This window comes from Chamaea fasciata, unplaced genomic scaffold (assembly GCF_029207755.1).
Source record: "Chamaea fasciata isolate MVZ Bird 193981 ecotype frontalis unplaced genomic scaffold, bChaFas1.0.hap1 SCAF_1, whole genome shotgun sequence".
Classification (NCBI taxonomy): domain Eukaryota; kingdom Metazoa; phylum Chordata; class Aves; order Passeriformes; family Sylviidae; genus Chamaea; species Chamaea fasciata.
This window is the reverse complement of record NW_027094086.1, coordinates 50,075,127-50,093,843: the sequence shown is the minus strand read 5'-3', so window position 1 is coordinate 50,093,843 and position 18,717 is coordinate 50,075,127. Positions and strand designations below refer to the sequence as shown.

General features: G+C 40.3%; 1 protein-coding gene across 7 annotated transcripts in view; it reads left to right on the top strand.

Annotated features, from left to right (window-relative positions):
* Positions 1-1,348: 1,348 nt before the first annotated feature.
* Positions 1,349-18,717, top strand: part of DLGAP1 (DLG associated protein 1) — a 403,833-nt gene continuing 386,464 nt past the window's right edge. For 5 of the 7 annotated variants that reach the window (XM_066183026.1, XM_066183018.1, XM_066182983.1 and 2 more), the window contains exon 1: positions 1,349-1,577. The gene's annotated coding sequence lies outside the window, so the exon portion shown is untranslated. Of the gene's footprint in view, positions 1,578-10,241; positions 10,272-18,717 lie in introns of those variants that run through there. The other 2 variants (XM_066183044.1, XM_066182992.1) reach the window with 2 other exon arrangements.

Below are 18,717 nucleotides of genomic sequence, written 5' to 3'. Positions count from 1 at the left end.
TGCAGCCGTAGATACGACCTATACTTGTAATTAAAAGTGTCAATAACACTTCATCCTTTCCTCCTTTTTTTTTACCCCTGAGACAGTAGGTCTACCTTGTCGATTACAAATAAAACAAAACAAAAATAGTATAAACAGCATACCTGATATCCCCACCAGTTTTTTATCATGCTTGTCATATAACAAGCCTTTTTCTATGACTAATGTTATCTTTTAGTCCATATGTATTGCTTTTTTGGTACAAAAAAAAATCAAGTAAATTTCTCACTAACTTTTCCTGGTTTGAGGCTTAAAGAAATCACATTTGAAACCTGCTGGTGTGACTCACTAGTAAATTTAGGACAATAAGAATAATATGAGCATTCTGTTAGCTCACATTCGGTTTTAGCCTATTCTGTAAATTGTATGTCAAAACCTCATTTATATGCATATATGCCACTATACAGCCAAAAGACAGATGTAGTATTTACTATTTTAAAAATAGGTGATTTGAACCACTGTTCAAACATCTTTTAGTAGGGCATCCACCGTGGCTGAAATTCAAGTGTCCCTGACTGGACACAAGAGAGATCAGGGTGCCCGCACCGTGGCCCGAATGAGCGCAGCCTTTCACCGCCTTTTCACTTTCTACTCTCGCTACCACAAACATTGCTAGTTACACCTGCAGCTCCCACAGACGCCCAGCCCACACTGGGCACCTGCAGCCCCCGCGCCCCTCGACCCACAGCGGTGCCGCCGGGCGCCCCACGCCCGGAGAGCGGGCGACCAGCGTGCCTTGTGGGGACCGTCTCTTGCGCCCCCGCCTCCGCCTACAGCGGCACCCCCGGGGAAAAGCCGCAGCTCCCGCTCCCAGACCCCCCAGCCCTCCCCGGCTCGGCTGGGACCTCTGGGAGGGCGCCGCATCCCAGTCCCACGCGGGGCATCCCCGCTGCCCAGGGGATGTCTCCGGGAGGCATTTTTGGGGGAGAAGCGGGTTTTTGGTTTGGTTTTTTTTTTTTTTTTTCAGCTGCTTCCCGTGGGGCTCGGGTAGCCCGGGGTGCAAGGGAGTCCCCTGGGACGGAGGCCCTGAGGGTCTTTCCCGAAGGCATGTCCTTGGGAGCGGGCGGGAAGGGCAGCTGGGCGTGCGGGACTGGCGCGGAGGGGCAGCCCGGCCGCCGCCGTAGTAAGAGAGCTGCTCCTCCGGTGGTTGGGCTGGGGAGCGCTGGGCTCCTCCTCCTCGTTCCCCCCCAGCAGTGCACAGCCGGGCGTGTGACTGACGAGTCTCCCCCCGTCTATCTTTTTCCTTTTTTTTTTTTTTTTTTTTTTTTTTTTTTTTTTTTTTGCCATGGGTACACACACCGAGACACGCACATGACAGCACTTGGGTGTCAGCGCCGGTGCATCGCCAGGAGGGCTGTGCTTCACTCCGGGCACGCACACACGCATGCTGCTGCTGCTTCAGCTGCTGCTGCTGGAAGTCTTTCTACACGGGGATTAGCAGTCGCCTCGCTCTATTTCCCTGTCTCTTTCTTCTCCCTTCCTTCCCTTTCTCCTTCTCTCCCTCAAACGCCTGACTGACGGACGGCGGGCAGGAAAAGGTAAATGCGGGCGTGCAGTTTGCTGACGATACGGAGGGGTGATGGTGTTAGCGGCGTGCTGTGCGGTACGCCCTCGGCTCGCCGGCCAACCTGCCTGCCTTGCCCGTCCTCCCGCCGTGCCGGCGGCTGCCGCGGCCGCCGATCCCCGGCTGTCCGCGGCTCGGGGGATCGGGTTTTGCCGCGAGAGGTTTGGCTTCTCCAGCCCTCCCTCCTCTCTCTTCTCCCGGGCTGCGCGGTAGAGAGGTTCCCCGCTATTGTGCTACTCGCACTTGGCACCACGGGTGCGAGCGTGCGGGAGGGAGCGCTTAGGCAGGGTTTCGCGGGAGGAGGCTGGCTATTAATTGCTGTCTGCGCGGAAGACGAGAGCGCTTCCCCTGGCAGGGAACCTGGGCATTATTTATTAATCGGGGCTTGGAGAGTGGCAGCGGGAGGACTCGCCGTCGTCCCCGCGTCGTGTCCCCCCTCCCCGTTTGCTGCATCATTCAAATGAGTAATTCCTAGCTGGCCTTGCGTTGCGGGGCTGTGTACCCCCATGCGCGGGGCTCCGCCAGCCGCCGTGGACTGCCATTCTCCCGTGCCCGGGGGAGCGCCCCCCTCTCCGGGGAGCCTGCGGGCATCGGCAGCGCCGGGTCCTGCCCCGCCGGCCCCCGCAGCCCCGCTCCGTAAATAGTTGCCGGCAGTTGCTCGGGCCGAGTTTGTCTCGCGTCCCTCCCCGGCAGGACAAGGACAGCGGGGTGGATATTTGCCTCCCCGCTGGGCGAAGCCCGCGTGGTGCGGGGATCCCGTGGGACCGAGAGGTCCGGCGCAGCCCCGCCGAGGGAACCGCGTCCCGCCGGACTCGCACGGACCCCGATCCAGACTTCCATCCCCAGAGGCGCGGGTGCCTGGGAGTGCGCTTCAAGCCGGCAGGGGACAGGCGGGAGGCGGTGCTGCGGAGCCAGCCCTGCCGGCCCGCTCGGGCAGCGGAGCTCCCCCACCGCGGGGAGGGGTCGGCCGGGCCGGGCAGCAGCCCCAGGCGGGCGCATCCCGTCCCCGGGCCGGCCGCGCTCCTGCGCGGCTCAGGTGTGGGTGTTTAGCGGCGAAGAGCTCCGGGGATCGCCTGGGCAGCCCCCGGGGCGGAGGTTTAAGCGCTTCCCGGGAAGGACAGGCCTCTCTCCGCCGTGCCGGTGCCCATCGCTTCCCGGGTAGCGGGACCGAGTGCCGGAGCGGAGTGGCCCCGGCTGCCGCCGTCCCTCCGTTTCTCCTCCGCCGGGAAGCGAGGCATCTAGGAAGGTCCGTTATGTAATTACGGCTTCTTCTTCTTTTTTTTTTTTTTTTCATCCCCCTTTCTTGTTGCTGTTACTAAACCTGGCTCAGGATGCCGGCAAGGAAACGGCTGCTCCGTGCTTGTTTCTGAAGGAAGCTGATAGTTTTATTTGATCTCGGAGGAAAAAAAAAAGTAATAATATTTAAGCGCTTTAGTTTCACACATGATTGATTTTTGGTTAATCACATCTCATTCGTGTTGTTTTCTGTACTTCTCAGTGGTACCTAAACATGTTGTTAAAAGACAGAAAGCCGAAAAAAAAAAAAAAAAAAAAAAAAAAAAAAAAAAAAAAAAAAGTGAGAGAATAGTAAGAGTAGGAAAATCCATGAGAGTTGTAGTGGACAGCATGGGAAGATGGTTATTTAAAAAAAGTAGTTGTTTAACTTATAGCCTACTTACAAATGAAAGGTATGTGTGTTTGCAGGCATGGTGTATGCTCAGCTTGTTTTATTGGATTGTATTTCAGTGTTAATGCACCTTTAAAAAGGCAACACTAATTTCTACTCTTGTGGGGGTCCAGTGTAGATGCTTAAGGTATTTCCCCGCCCTTAAAAGCATTGTTCACTGATCCACGAGATTCAGAAGTCTAAAGAGTGCATATTGAAATATAAATAGGATATATATTTGAAGAGCAAATTGCTGCTGATAGTAATGATTATATGAAAACTAGGAATAGTTAATGGCAACAATACAGTTCATTGTTTTCTTCTGTTACAGCTTACTTGTTTGTTTGATACTGCATATTTCAGATAACTATATAAATTAGGTAACTATTTAAATTAGTGTGAAATAATTAAAACATATGGGAGCAAAATATGCTGTTTAATAGAGAGCTAGCTTATATATATATGTGTGTATATATATATATATATATATATATATATATGGGTATATAGAGATCCTTCTGATTTAAAGTTTTCTTTTACTTAACCAGAACTCTATATGGTTTAATTCAAGGCTCATTCTATCTGTCTCTTGTGGAATTAACTCTTGGAAGCATATCAATGTAATCTGTTTGTGTTAAGCCTTGCAATGTTCTTTCTGTAAAGGTGGTGCATCTCAGTGCAGCTCTGGCTAGTGATGTTTCCACCTGGAAATATAAAAAGAACTGCATAAATAATTAATGAGATAGTGTAATAAATGAGGGCAATCCCACACCAAGGAAGAGTACTACGGGAGGAAGAATCCATGGAATTTTTTTCATTGTCATTTTCACCCTGATCTCATACCATACAGTAACTAAAATTTTCACCCAAATTGTAAGAGATAGATGCAATGCCCTGAGACTGGCATTGCCGTTTTAAGCAGATGAGATTTCAAGGTACTTTAAAGTGAGATAGTTTATCCAGCCCTTAATCTCTGTAACCAAACTTAATTTTTGCTGCTTCTGTTGTATTATCTCTCAAGATTTAAGAAAGCTATTTTTGTCAGAGGCACATAATTAATACTTCTTCTCCTCTTATGCCAAATTTTGCACTTGTGAATAAAGCTCATCCAGAGGAACCTGAAAAGTGGATCTCCATGGTAACAACGGAGAGATTGAGAGAGAGAGAGAGAGAGAGGATTTTCTCCCTCACCATAGGTCAAGACCAGACGCCCACCCATTCCTTAACTTGTAGCAGCATTCATTGGCACCTTCCTCTCTGTGGTTATTTTGCCTCCTGGCGTGTGCTTCTACTGTTGCCTCATGCTTCCAGAGTGAGAACGGTGCTACGCTGGATGAGCACAGCTTCTGTGTTTCTCCCTGCCCTAATCCTCCCTTCTGCTTGCATTGTATATAAGTGCTTCTATGCCTATATGATTTTACCGTGGGATTTTGGGAAATAACTTGTTTTCCCCATCAGATTTTTGTTTTGAAGACCTGTCTTGTCTCTAACTCTGTGTAATTGCTGACAGAACCTTACTCATTAGTCCTCTTCTGAGGAAAGTGTGTTCACCTGCCTGCTTTTTCTCTATTATTTGTCTGTGCTGTTTTAGAAGTTTTAGATGTTTCATAGGCGTAAAAGCAATCTACTGCTTCTCACCTGGGATCAGGGCTGAATTTAATTTTTTTCAGTCGGCATGTGAGATGTGATACTGGGATTACTGTTTAGAGATGTTCAGCATAGAAAGCCTTTCTTTTGTCCTGTCATTACAGAGCAGCAATATGGAACAACTCTTTCTGGGTGAATCACTGGGGTTCTTTTTCCCTTTCCCTTTTTTGAAGAGCTGTCTACCTAGACTGTGTCTCTTTTGAAGTTGAGATGAAATGAACACATTTTATTCTAGATGATCCTGTAGTCAGATACTTAAAACTTAGCCTGAGGAATGTAACGTATTTTCTATTTCCATTCTCCTTTCTGTACTCAGTTTTTGTAGCTACACTCTCATGAGAGGATACCAAATGGCTTTTTAAATGGCTCCCTTAGGCTGCTGGTGCACCAGGTCTCTCTGGGCATATTTCCAGCTCTTTTGCCTTTCCCTCTGACATATCTTGGGATAATTTGAAAACATCTGCTGAAGCAACCATCTTAATATAAGATAGCAGTCATCATTTGTCACTGAGCAATATGTCATTTGTGACTCTCTAATTGGAAGACAGATGCTGACTTTGGCCTTCTTAACTTATCTAGTTGGCAGATTGTCTGTAGAAACACTTTGCGGTGCTTTGAAATCGCATAGAAATTACAATTCCTACTTTTTTGTATCTCTGTGTTTCTTAAAGAATTGCCTGTGCCATATGAAAATCTGCTCAAGAAACCATAATGATAGCAGCTAGTACATTAATAATCTGGCTTTCCAAGTAAATTTGATGTTATGCATCTCTCCAGTGTCTTCTGGCTAGATGATAGCCATTTTTAAATAGTTGCCTGTGTAGCTTTTTCTTTAGCCTTTGTCTATGAGAGCAATTTTTCATCTCTTGCTGCCTGATGCCCTGTCCCTGTATTGGTGGCATTTCAATGGATGTCACTCATTCCAGTTGTTTCCCTCTTTTTGAAAATTTAGCATCTCCTTTAACTAAGTAAGGAAGTTTTTCATCTTCTAATTTCTTACGCTAAGGAAACTAGGGATTTGAGAAATGAAATTCTGTCTGTGTGAAGGAAATGTACGCTTCTAAGTGCCTAGATCCAGGCTTTGAAGCTCAGTTGCCATGGTTCAGGTGACAAAAGCTTGTGTCATCAGCTCATAACCAAAGATCTCAGTAGTTACAGATGGTGTCTTATACCTAGAAGGTGTTTTTTTAAGCTTTGTGGGTTAATTTTGAGTGTAGGTTGCAGTAGCTTGAGTTGACTTGAAACATCTTACAGGTTTTCCCATTTTAATATCCTGATGTGGTGACACTGCTGGATCAAGTCAAGGATTTCTTCTTTTTTTTTTTTTTTTTTTTTTTTCTATTGTGGAAAAGGGAGATAAGAGGGTGAGGATCCTCAGCAATTGTGTCCATCAATTGTGCTTGAAAGTCTGTTATTTGTTCTGGGTGTACATGCTCTCTGAAGGTATTTCAAGGAATGTGCTGATAGGATGGTAGCTGAGTTACTTTTTCAAATGAAGGGAGTGGGTTTTTTTCAGCCAGCTTCCCGAGTGCGACTTCAGTTGCTAATTCTATGCTTGTGTGTCAGTTTAGTTTTGCAGGTACAACAGGATGATGTATCTGACTGGAGGTCAATAACAATAAGAGACAATGATTAGTAGTCTCACCTACCTTTGTCATGGTAACTTACTTCAGTTTTAGCAGTGTGCATCCAGCATTAAAAGTCAACACTGAGAATTACTATCTCACTACTGCTCTGTGAGTTTCTTTCGTCTTGTCATCAGGGAAAAAAAAATAGAAAAAGGAAGAATAAAATTAAAGAAGGGTGGACATGAAATCGAGGTGTCTGCTTTGTGGTAGTGGTCTCAACATTATCTTTTCATGTATAACTGGTCCACAGACAGTGTGCAGCTGCCATTGTCCAGTCAGAAGTATTGAGAGTCAGTATGCTCCATGGATGCAAGGTGTCTTTCAAAAGTCCAAAGTATGTGAGAATCTTTGTTTTCTTTTCATCCTGCAGCAGGAGAAATTTTGGAGTCCCTGCAGCATACCATTCACTTAGGGTGACATTCATTTCGCGGTTCATAGAGGAATGCAGCTTCTGATTCTGTGGTGCTGGAACTGCATTGGTGCAAGTGTTTCACAAGGGCTTCAGAGATCCTTTCTGTTCATCAGTCTGTGTCTTCTGGCTATCTATTGGTTGGGCATAATAGTCAGGGCGTGGTTTGGTTCTTAAAGATGTCAACTGTTGTTGCATGTGGTTTGCTTCCATTGTGTTCTAAGAACATAGCATAGGACTGGATCTGAGCAACTTGATCTACTGGAAAGTGTGCATTCCGAAGATGGGGATTGGAATTAGACCTTTAAGGTCCCTTCCAGACCAAACTATTCTGTGGTTCTGTGATTCATCTCGCTGTTCCTTCTAACAGATCTTTACTTGCAGACAAGTGCTTAATGCCAAATTTATATACAATTTTGTAAGTAATATTGATGAATATCCCAATGGGGCTTTTTAGTGGCAATAGGATAGCAAAGTAGAATTAAAAGAGAAAAAAAAATCACCAAGGAAGGAATGAGAGAGGTAGAATTAGGAGAATTTATTATTATTTTGTATAAACTAAATATTAAAAACACCATCAAAACAATTTAGATTAAAAAATGAATGGTAATTCTGCAATTCCATTCATGGAAGAACAGTACAACCATAAAATGTAATATTTGAGAAGATGATTAAAATTATTTTCTGAGGAAAATATCCCAAATATCTAGATGGCACCTGTCCTTTAATAACAGCAGCAAAGTAGGGCCAGTGATTACTAGATTAATGATACTTTGAAAAGTATAATATGTATATCACAGTATGAAATTCAGTACTCTAGAAGAACAGATGCAATATCTGTTTAGGAAGCGCTGTAAATTTTAGTAAAAAAGGTGGATTTCTTAAAAATTTTGATCTGGATATCTACATGATAGAATAAACTCAAGTGGAATTATAAACTGGAGATGAAACCTTTTCCTCACACATTTGGATCTCGCTCTTCCTTGAAAAAAGAACCAATGCAGGTTTTTTTTTTTCTTAGCAACAACAAAAGAAACAAGATACTGCACTAGGAGAGGCTACTGAATGGTATTCAAACCAACTGGCTGTTCTGTTAGCTCAGAAAAAAAAAAAAAGTTTTTAATTCCTGAAACACTAGAAACTTATTTGTGTAAAAATTATGGTTCCATCTTCCCCTTTGTTTTGGGTTTTTTTTCAGTCCATGACAACTACTTCAAATATGACATTCTTTGTAGAGCATGAGACTCTTAATCTCAAGTGGAGTTGTTGTAGAGCTGTTTCAGTATCCGTGTAATGTCCTTTACAGAGTTGCAGGGGCATGGTAGTTGACGAGCATTCACTTCACCTTGGGTAGAAATGTTAGTTGAAGTTTCTGTGTGTAACCTGAAAATCTGTGTGGTGTTTCTTATCGTACTGTGATGGTGCGTGGGCTGACTTCCATAATTATTTGTATGGTGTTCTACATTTCTATAGTGTGATTTAAATGTCCCTATTGGGAATCTTCTTGCTGTATTTTGCAAGGGGGAGTTATACAGAAGAATTATATATGAACAAAAGCTAAATACAAGGACATTCTGCAGTATTCAAGTACTTTGGTCATTTACAAAGCAGTAAATGAAGTACTTCTAAAATCAGTGCAGTGTGCTGCAAAATAATTAATGTGTTACGTTAAATTACTTTCCAGAGGATGGTTTTGACAGAATCAAGGCAAAATATGGGAGTATACTCAAGTTCTTGACCTGATCCTTGGCTCTTTATGCTGACTGGCATTTTGAGCATGAACTGCGGGAGCAGGCTGCCTGCCCTCTATGAAATGTTAAATGTTGAGCACCAGTTGGTCAGGCCCATATTGGAGGGAATTTTTAATGTGAAAAAATGCTGAAATGTTGTAGCAATACTTGTGTGTATTACACTTGTAGAGCCCTTCTGAAGACAGAAATATTTGTGAAGGGATTACTCAAGGATCTCAGCATTTCTACAGGACCTAGGAGAAATGAATTGCATTGTGTTTCTTTCTTCTAAATTTCTGGTCCCTCTGTGACAACGCACAGCAAAGCATGGTGAGAGAAAGATGAAGGTTCATCTCAGTCCTCATTTCGGTTTCTTTTGGAACTAAAAAGAAATTTTGCATACAGTGACAAGAAAATTTTCCAATAATCAATTTTTCTAGCATACTTTTCGCATTTATAGAAACTCTTAACTTGATTTTACTATTTAACTTTGTCTGTAGTTTGCTTTGAGCTGCTGTAGGACCAAAAATAACTGGTCCATTTTCCCAAGGACTTGCAGTCTCTCTGAGAATAGAGAAACTAATACATAGGAAAGCCTACAAATGTAAATTTTATTTGTTTAAAAGCTTTAATATTTTTATTCTGTAATGGTGTCATGCTAAAGTTTATTTTCATCTTTAAAATGCTACATAATTCAGAACAAATGCTGCCAGTGATCTGTGCACAGTTCCCAAGGATCTCTGTTGCCCTGATGAAAGAAAAAATGCTTTAACCTGAGGCTACTGTGGAAAACCCCAGTATTTTATTGCAAATTGACGGATACTGATGAATAAATTTTATGTGCATTTTTTTCTTGGTTCAACTGTTATTTTTGTTTGCTTGTTTTTATACAGAGCTGGGATCATTGATTGTTTGTGGTATAATTAATTAATTAATTGATGAGTTTGCCAGATCTAGTTTGCCTTTCTGGCTTCGTTAGCATACAGAGTCCTTGCAACTGATTTGTACATGGGTTTGAACAGATGCGGAATGAGGCAGTGTCCTGGTTTTGAGAAATTTGGTTTGGGGTTTTTTCTACTGATTTGTATTAAAACACGAACCTCATGTTGACTGGTTTTCTGTGTACATGAGAGCCTTGTATTACTGCAGAACATAAATTATTTCAGTTTTATCTGACAATTTTGCCTTAACGTTTTGTCTAACCATATACTGCTCTGAACTCATCTTCCCTTCCATATCCAGCTCATGGCAGCTACCACCCACATTAGCAATATGCTTGATAGATGTGGAGCACCTATTCAGGCTCACATATGCTCTGAATTTAGGTTTAAGTCAGGATTGATTTTTTTGATGGGGATTTTTTTTCCTCAATCACAAGGAGAACAAAAGTGAGTGAGTTCACTTTAAACACCTTTATTCTTGGTGTTGATCTCTCCCTGCTCTTTGTTTTTGTAGGGAAGGCTGAAGAGAAGCTGGGATTAGCTGCTTGGGCATATGGGACACTTTAAAGAGTTTTTGTTGCATTTCTGGTGGAAGCAATGAGAGCTTCAAGGAGAGGTGAATTCCTTTCTGGAAGGTGTTGAAGGCAGTAAGTGCACTCCTCACTCATATCTCGGGGCTGAAGAGGCCACTTCAGCTATTGTCATCAGCTGGTCTGGAGAACACGAATTTATAGACCTGGTATCTTAAATCATAGCAGACTGCATAAAGCCTGTGTCAGTCAGACCTATGGTGGCGCTCACTTGGCTGCACACAGGGCAGACCCCACTGTCACTACTCTACTGCTCAGGAACAGTCACTCAGTAGATGTATTATTAGACAGATTTTCTGCATAGTCATGGTGACTGGCCAGAATTTTGGGGGCGCCAGTGGCACAGTTACACTGCACTCATGTTTTTGGTAATAGCAAACACCCAGTATTCTTGGTAAAGGAAATAGTATTATTGATGCAGGCATACACGTGCCTTCTACAGAGTGTATGTAGCCAATATGTTGTTTAGTATACCGTGTTATATGGCTGAAGAAATAAATACAAGGCGCCTGTAATAGATCTGAATTGCAAAATCTACTACGATAATGCTTTTCCCCCCACTTGCAGTGCTCAGTAATTTATTACTACAATTTGGTGTCATGGATATGATTCATTCTATTTTAGTGGATGCAAACAAATTGCTTTACATTTGTGTAGTAATTTATTCTCAAAGCTGAATGAATGCTTTGTGTGATACTGAGATTCTTGAAAAAATTATATTTGCTTTGTTTATATATATTTTTGGAGGTGGAAAAAATTAAATTTTTCAGCATACACTATTTAATTAATCATCAGAAAATGTTTAGTTCAGCAGTCAAGAGGACAATAACAGTTCTTGATCCAGTTGAATTTTAATTACAAATCATGCTGGAGCCAAACTGGGTCCTCCCAACATCTGATACTAAACCTGTGTTTAACCCAAATACTCAGTCACTTTACACTTTTTTCATCTGTAATATGATTTTTTTTTAATTAAGCTAAGATGACTGCTGTGTGTTTTGTGTTGGAAAAAGTTAAGACACAGTATTAGAAAGAAAATGTTTAAACACATTGATCAGTATGTGTGCTGCACATCTTTTCTGTTTAAAATAGATAAATAATGAAAAAAAATTCATTTAGCCTCCCCCTTTGAATTTGCAGCTTAGTCATGGGTTGTTGCCCACAATTTTATGGAGCCTAATCATGTAGTCCTTTTTTAATTGATTCCATTATTATCATTACAATATACCACCTAAAGTAAGTAAATTAATTCAATGGAGTCTCTCAGGAGCTGAGTTTGTGTGTGTGCTGGAAAATTAAGTGTGGCAAATGTAGTATTAATGATTATTTTGTTAAGCATTTTCTTAGAGTTTGCATGAACATATTTTAAGAAGTAGGATTAATTTTTTGTATTTATCGCTAGGTCAAATACTTTTTGAAAGTAGAATGAAATTAGTCATGCTTTATCTAACAGCTACTTTTAACTAATTCTGCTTGTGCTGATAAATAAAGGCAAAATTAAACAAAATATATACTGAGGGGAAAAACCCTCAAAACTGTGTATTTTATCTAAATAGACCAGATCTTGTTCCTCTTTATGCACTAACTGGATGGCATCAGTAGAAAAAAATTTGTATTTGCAGTAGAGTTTGTTTCAGTAGATGCAAAGTGCAGAAAACTGGGTTTGTGGCTGGTGTGTTTACGGGGAGGTCAGTGGGATGAAAGCAGGAATGAATTTGACGAAATGCTAGATTCATGTGAGTAACATAAAGCCAAATGAAAACCTGGTTTTGTTATATAATTTCTTTTTTTCAGCATCTACTATTTGGAGATTTTTGAACTTTTTCTCACCCTGGACTGTTTGAGTTTGGAGGTTTTTTTGAGGAAGAGAGGGTTAGAAGTTAATTATCTGGATAGTGGAACATATAGCAACTGGAGGGAAGAAAAGACAGACAAACAAAAAAAAACAAAAACAAATGAAAAAAACCTCAAGGTCTTCACTTAAAAACAGTTTCCTTAGCCAATTTTAGGGCCCTAAGGTTTAGCACATAGAATATGAAGTCTCAGAATAGTCCATAAGTAAAGCAAGACCAGAATGTGTGTATGAAATGTCTTAATGCATATCACAACTGGCAGATCATTTGTGGAGGTCAGGACATAGTAATACATGAGATGTGTTCTCTGTCTCCTCCTCAGTGACCAGTACAATATTACCATCCCTGTTGCAGTAACAACATTGTCATTGTTTATTTGGTAGTAATGAGTCTTGAGTTTAGCAAGGAGAAATGAGTTCGTAGGAAAATTGTTTTACATAACAGAAAATCACATCAAACTGAAGTAGTACAGATAATTTCAGTTTTCCTTGCCAACTTTGTTGCTAATGAACACATAATTTGAATTAATTTTATAACATAATGTAGATGTATAATCAAGGACAAAGATTAAACAATTTAAAGTTTTGCTTTTAGATTTGCAAATATTTACTGTTTCATTTGTAACATCAGTTCCAAATGCATTTCCTGTTTCAGATATGATAGACTTTTCCTACTTTCAGACCATGTCTGGTAATACAAGTGAAAATAGCACGGTAATTTGGAACAGTAACAGTGAAAAAAATGTTACAGTCCTAAACAAATTGTAACATGCTGCATATTCCCTAAATAATTACCCAGTAGATGAAGTCAAACCAGATTAAAATATGCTTGTAGTTCTAAATTATAATTAATTCTCCATTGTATTTTGTCAACAGTCTGAATTTCAATTTATAATAACCTTTCCGACCATCCTGTGAGGTCAAACATTATTGCAAGCTTTTTTCTGGCAGAGTGGTATCTTTTGTGCCTGTCAGAGTTCAAGGATCTTCTGGACAAAGCTCTTAGTTATACAGTTAATTTTAGGTAGTCCTGCGGGGAGTTGGTCTTGATGATCTTTGTCGGTATCTTGAGATATTCTATGATCTTAGTTTGGGCAAAATCAGAACACACTTTGAAATAAAAAGCAGACTTAAACAGATTTCAGCATCTTCAGTGAGGTGTTTAAAGTCCCTGTCCATAATCCAGCATAGCCTGGTGAAGCCTCTAATGTATACACATATAATTTTTATCGTTAAAAGCATCTCATGATTGAGCATAGCTAGAATAATCCATAGGAGCCTGCTCTGCTCCTCATTGAAGTCTGTGGACCACTGTGAGTGTAATGTCTATCGTTTCCTTCGGCACTGGATTGTGTCAATACATGAGCACAAAGATCACATCTCTTCTTCTTTTTTTTTTTTTTTTTTTTTTTTTACATTTGAGACCTGCTGGGATATTGACACTTCAGAATGTTATCTCCTAAATGCTTTGCTTTCCCACATGAATCATCTGAAAGGCCGACTTTATACTGCTACTTGGTCTCCTTTGTATGTGGTTAGTATTTGTGGGGGTTTAGACATTGTATGTGCTAAAAAAATGACACTTTTGAAGGAACAAAAAAGGCTCTACAGGTTCAAAAGTGTGAATGTGCTTGGATAAATGAAATCCTACTTCAGGTTTGACTTTTTACATTGTAGACAGATATTCCAGGTTTCTTTCAAAGGGAAATTTAATCTCCACTTGGTAAACCTGCACATAGCCTAAGTTTTATCTCTGTCTCATGTTAGATATATGTGTAGTACTTAACAGAGGTTGAAGTAGTGCATGAGATCATCTAAGCTGACTTGAATTTTTCATACAAGGGATGGAAACTGGCAGTTAAGCTAAATGTTGGAAGATAAAGACATTATTTCTCCCACTAAGGAGACATAGTCGTCAAGACTGTCAAATTCATTTGAGTGTCAATTACAGTTTCAGAGGTGAAAAGTCAGGCTGCTTTTCAAGACAAGTTTTTCTAATTAGAGTAATGAATGTTTGATTAGTATTCCATTAGTAATATATGATAATTACACCCTGATGGGCTGTCACTTTAAGTATGTACAGGGTAAGATCACAGATGCATTTTTATGTTGTTATGCCTTTGTCAGCTTTAGTTCCCATCAACAGTCAGCTTTATGCAGATGCTCACTGAAATATTTCAGAAATACATTTTGTCCATAAGCCTGTTAAATGATGCTACATGTCTGCTTTGTGGGTCAGTGCCTGTCTCTTGCTTTGTTTAACATTTCATCAGAGTTCTACACTTTGACATACGCTAGACTGAGCTTGCAGAGAGAAATGTTACTATTCAGGAAATGTGATGTGCAAGGAAAATCCTGATTACTAACTGTGAATAAATCCAAATCAGGAAATAACAGCAACTTCATAAAACTTGCTGGTGGAAAATCTTTGGAATTCTGGAGGTTCAAAACATTTCCCTACAGGGAAAGGTTTTGTAGAGATGCATGCAGTTAATACTCAGAATCCCTGAGTTAATGTCACAGATCTCCATAAGGGTGACAGTGGCATTCACCGTAGCTCTGAGGGATGAGACCTTATAATACTTTCCAGTGAACCTCATGGTCTTCACCTTTTGAAGGAACTCTGTCACTTGTTGTCTGTGGGCATCCTGGTGTTTGAGGCATATTAAGAGGGAATGGGGGAAAAAAGGACTGGATGTAATGCTACAAATTGCATTGCAGAATGCTGCAGCAGAAGACGGGGACTGTCTGGTTGCAAATCTGACTGAACTTTCCTTTTTATTTTTCTCTCCTTGCCTTGTTTTCCATTCAGGCTAGATCAGAAGACCATTTTCTTTGTATTGTAACCTTTACATTTGGCTGAAAGCATGTGTCACAGAGCAAGAATGAAGCTTTCTTTTGCAGTTGAAGAAAGGAAACCTAATTGATGCTGGCATACATGTTTATATGGGCCATGTGTTAATTACCCAGGGTTGCAAATGAACAGATACGTTCTCCAGTTGTGTGTGTGCATGCTGTAGTGTATATAGGGACAATTGCAGTATTGGAATATTTCATTCATTCTGCACTGAATTAAATTAAGCTTTTTTTCCAACACTTTTAATCTTGGAACACTTTTGTGATATTGAATAATGTATTTTTTAAAACTTAACAGAACTATTTTTTTAATGGTATTATTTAGGGATACAAGATCCAAAGAAGTTAAGAACTATAGAGCAGTGTGGTCTGACTCTTGGAATAGTGCAGGAATGAGTTACTGTAGAGGACTGTTGCCCTTTCTGTGTCCAGCTGCAAATCTGTGAGAAGAGCTTTGCAATTAGCTTTTGTAAATACTAGCTGACAGCAGAGGAGGGTTTGAGACTTTGGTTGCCTGGGCTCCACTCCAAGTTCTGGAATGAAATACACTTCAGTGACTGCATATCTCCCTGCCCCTGTCTCATCTGTCTCCCCTAGCCTGACTGCTTTGTCTCCTCATCTTGACTCATGTTTGTTCTGTGTGCACCATGCTTCTTACTGCCTTTTTTCTGGTTTATGGCGAATGCTACCTCTGTCATGCTTACCATAAAGCACGGATGGAGGATAGAAGGCACTGGAAACAGTCAAGTTTAATCTCATTTTTAGCATTTATGCACTTGTGCCCCACTGAACAGCAATAAGCAATGACAAAGCCTCTTGCTCACCTGCAGATTCAGGTGTGTTTGGTGACTGTTGCAGGCGGAGCATGTTCTGTTGGTACAGAGGAGATTTATTTCAACTTCTGATGTACTCCTGTTGGGTGAGATGAAACAGCAGATTTCTAAGGCCTCCTTTTTTTTGTTTTATTGCTTTCAAGCCAGAATAACCCCGTGGCCCTATTTTTAAAAACGGGAGTGGTAGCTTTTCAGTTTTAAGAATTTAACTTCAGCAAAACGTTTTTTGGGTTTTTTTTAACTGATATGCTTAGTCGTATCTCAGCTGCCCTTCTAAAAAACTTTAACAACTCGGAACAACTCAGGCATTTTCAGCTAATTTGTAACTCGGATTATTTCACATTTTTTATTTGAACGTAATTAGTTAAAGGGTTAAATCTGAACTAAGATCAGTATGTCTGTGGCTAGTAGCTGGGACTGCAGAGATGCAGCGAATTGCCATTTAAGGTGGATTTCCTGTTCACAGGGGAGATGGTTTTACCAGGAACTTGTTGGTTGGATATCATGGATGACTCAGGACTGTGCAGAGTCTCTCTGCCACTCATATGGAGCTGCTTTCAAGGACAATCTACTGAGTCTGTAATTTAGCAGTGGGTGATGCTAACTACTCACAGGAAACTTGAATCCAGAGGTAGAGCTGAAAAGTGCTTTGATGGACATGGGAGCAGGAGAAACTTGGCCAGGGAGGGCAATTTTGAGTTGGTGTTAATAGGCGTTGCCAGGACTTTTCATAAAAAAAAACTTCTTATGGCAGTGAGCCGAGAAATCGAGATCCTAACGCAAAAGCAATTAATTAGGATTGTTTGGGGAAAAGATGACATAGCTGTTTGGAAAAGCACTCTTAGGAAGGTGAATGTGACCTTAGAAATCAACTGATGTGCTCAGTTCTATGCCCCATTATATATTCACAACCACAGAGGAGATTTTGCTTTAGAGATGTATACTCCATGATATACCAGCAAAAAACTGCACAGCGTATTTCCACATTATTAGGAGTAAACTGGCCTTGTGACAGGAAGCACTTGTAATTCAAGAGAATGTTCAATGAATGGATTCCCTCTTTAAAAGAGAGAGGATAAATGTTACTAAATACTGCTGTTTCTTTGTGGAATTGTATTGGAGAAACTGCCACAGCGCCCAAAAGGATAAGGAATCAGCTAAACTGCTTGCTGTGATGTATACTGGACTTGACTATGGTGAATACATTCACCATCAGCTGATATAGCCTCTGGTTTTTAGTTTTCTGATGCCAAATGATGATCTTTTTGTTGTAATTCCTGCTAAAACTTTAGTGTTCTTAAAACAGTGCTATATTAAGGTTGTGCTAGTAGCTTCATCTCCTCATATATTTCTTCATTTTTGTAGTTTAATAGTAGTAGTTTGTAGTCTTTAACTTTAAAATACAAATTTAATAGTTTGTAGTCTTTTTAAATATTGAATTTTTCGTGGTATTGTTGTAGTATATATGTACTTGAAATCTGCTTGAAATAGTTTTAAAGAATTTAAAGTTCTCCTTTAATCCTTCTCTCTTTAATCGTTGAACAGAAACATTTTAACATTAACAACATCAACTTGATTTGATCAGATCTGTGCTCCTTAGTGCAATAAAATCAAATGTTATCTAACATCAGCTTCTTTATGGAGGATGAGTAATGAGATTGTTTTCACCCAAAGAGGAATTTTATTATTATTTTAGCTTTTATTTTGCATTGGAATTTTTGCACAAAAAATTTTGCTCACATTTTAGAGGCCTCTTGGTAGAGGGTACAGTTTATTCAAGTGCTGATATTAAACCTACTTTTCTTTCCCATCTGCACCATATAAATGTTACTCATCTTCATTATCACCATATTTCTTAAATCATATTCACAACTAAAATACTGTCATAATGGTGACACCAAACACTCTGTGTGTTTCAGTGTCTTGAGATAATACTAGTGCTGTCTGTAAAATAATATTCCCCATGTTGTCTGTTGAAAAGCTCTGGAACCTTGTACGTGGTGGGAAACTGTGCTTAGGGATATTTTTAATGCTTACCCTTTATTCTGCATTAGTACTGCATCATAGAAGCAATAGCTTGAGGAGGAATGCTCCTGCTCAGCTGACAATTCAGGAGGTGTTGCTGTCCCTCAGAGAAAAGATTTAATTATGTCTTTTTCTTTAGGCTTTACTTGGATTTGTGTGTTCTGTGGTGCAGGGGAGGGTATGGGTCTTTTTCTCCTGTGGCAGACAACCCATTAAATGTACCTAATACCACTGAAATTGCTGTTCCAAAGAAGAACCAGATCTTGTCCAGCTAATTACAGCTTTTTGATGTGTCATTTCTTTGAGTGTCTTACCGCAGCATCTTGTTTCCAACAGAGCTCGGAGGCTGCCTGTTTTTATTAAAAAATAAAAACAAGCAGCTCATTGCAACAGAGTGAAAGTGGGTGTGGCACATTGCAAGAGAGGGAAGTCAGCATTGCTTGTTTTCCTTGATGTTACAATGCTACATTATTAATCTCTTATTTTAACAGTATTATTTGGTTATAAAGTGATTTTATAGAGGATTAAACTGTGCTCTTGCTGCTAATAAACGGATTTTTAGCTTCAGTAATTAATATAAATTTAATGTAATTTGACAGATCCTAATATGGGTTTCAAACAGACCCAAATCAAGTACTTTCGTGATCATTTTGGTGGTTCCTTTGTGGCATTGAAACTATTGTTCTTTCATAATCACATCTTGTTAAGGACCATAAATAAGTTAACTCTGTTCATTTTACATCAAAATAAACTTTGAATATTTAATACTCCTGTGTCTTTCATATAGTTACAAAAGACTTTTGCAAAATATTGGGTGAAAATTCCTGCATGTTAAGCGACTGCATGGAAATTATGACCTATTTTCAAATCCTTTTTAGGCAAATGAAAAGATGGGAAAATGCATTTGGAACTAGTGTAGGAAAATGGTTTATTACAG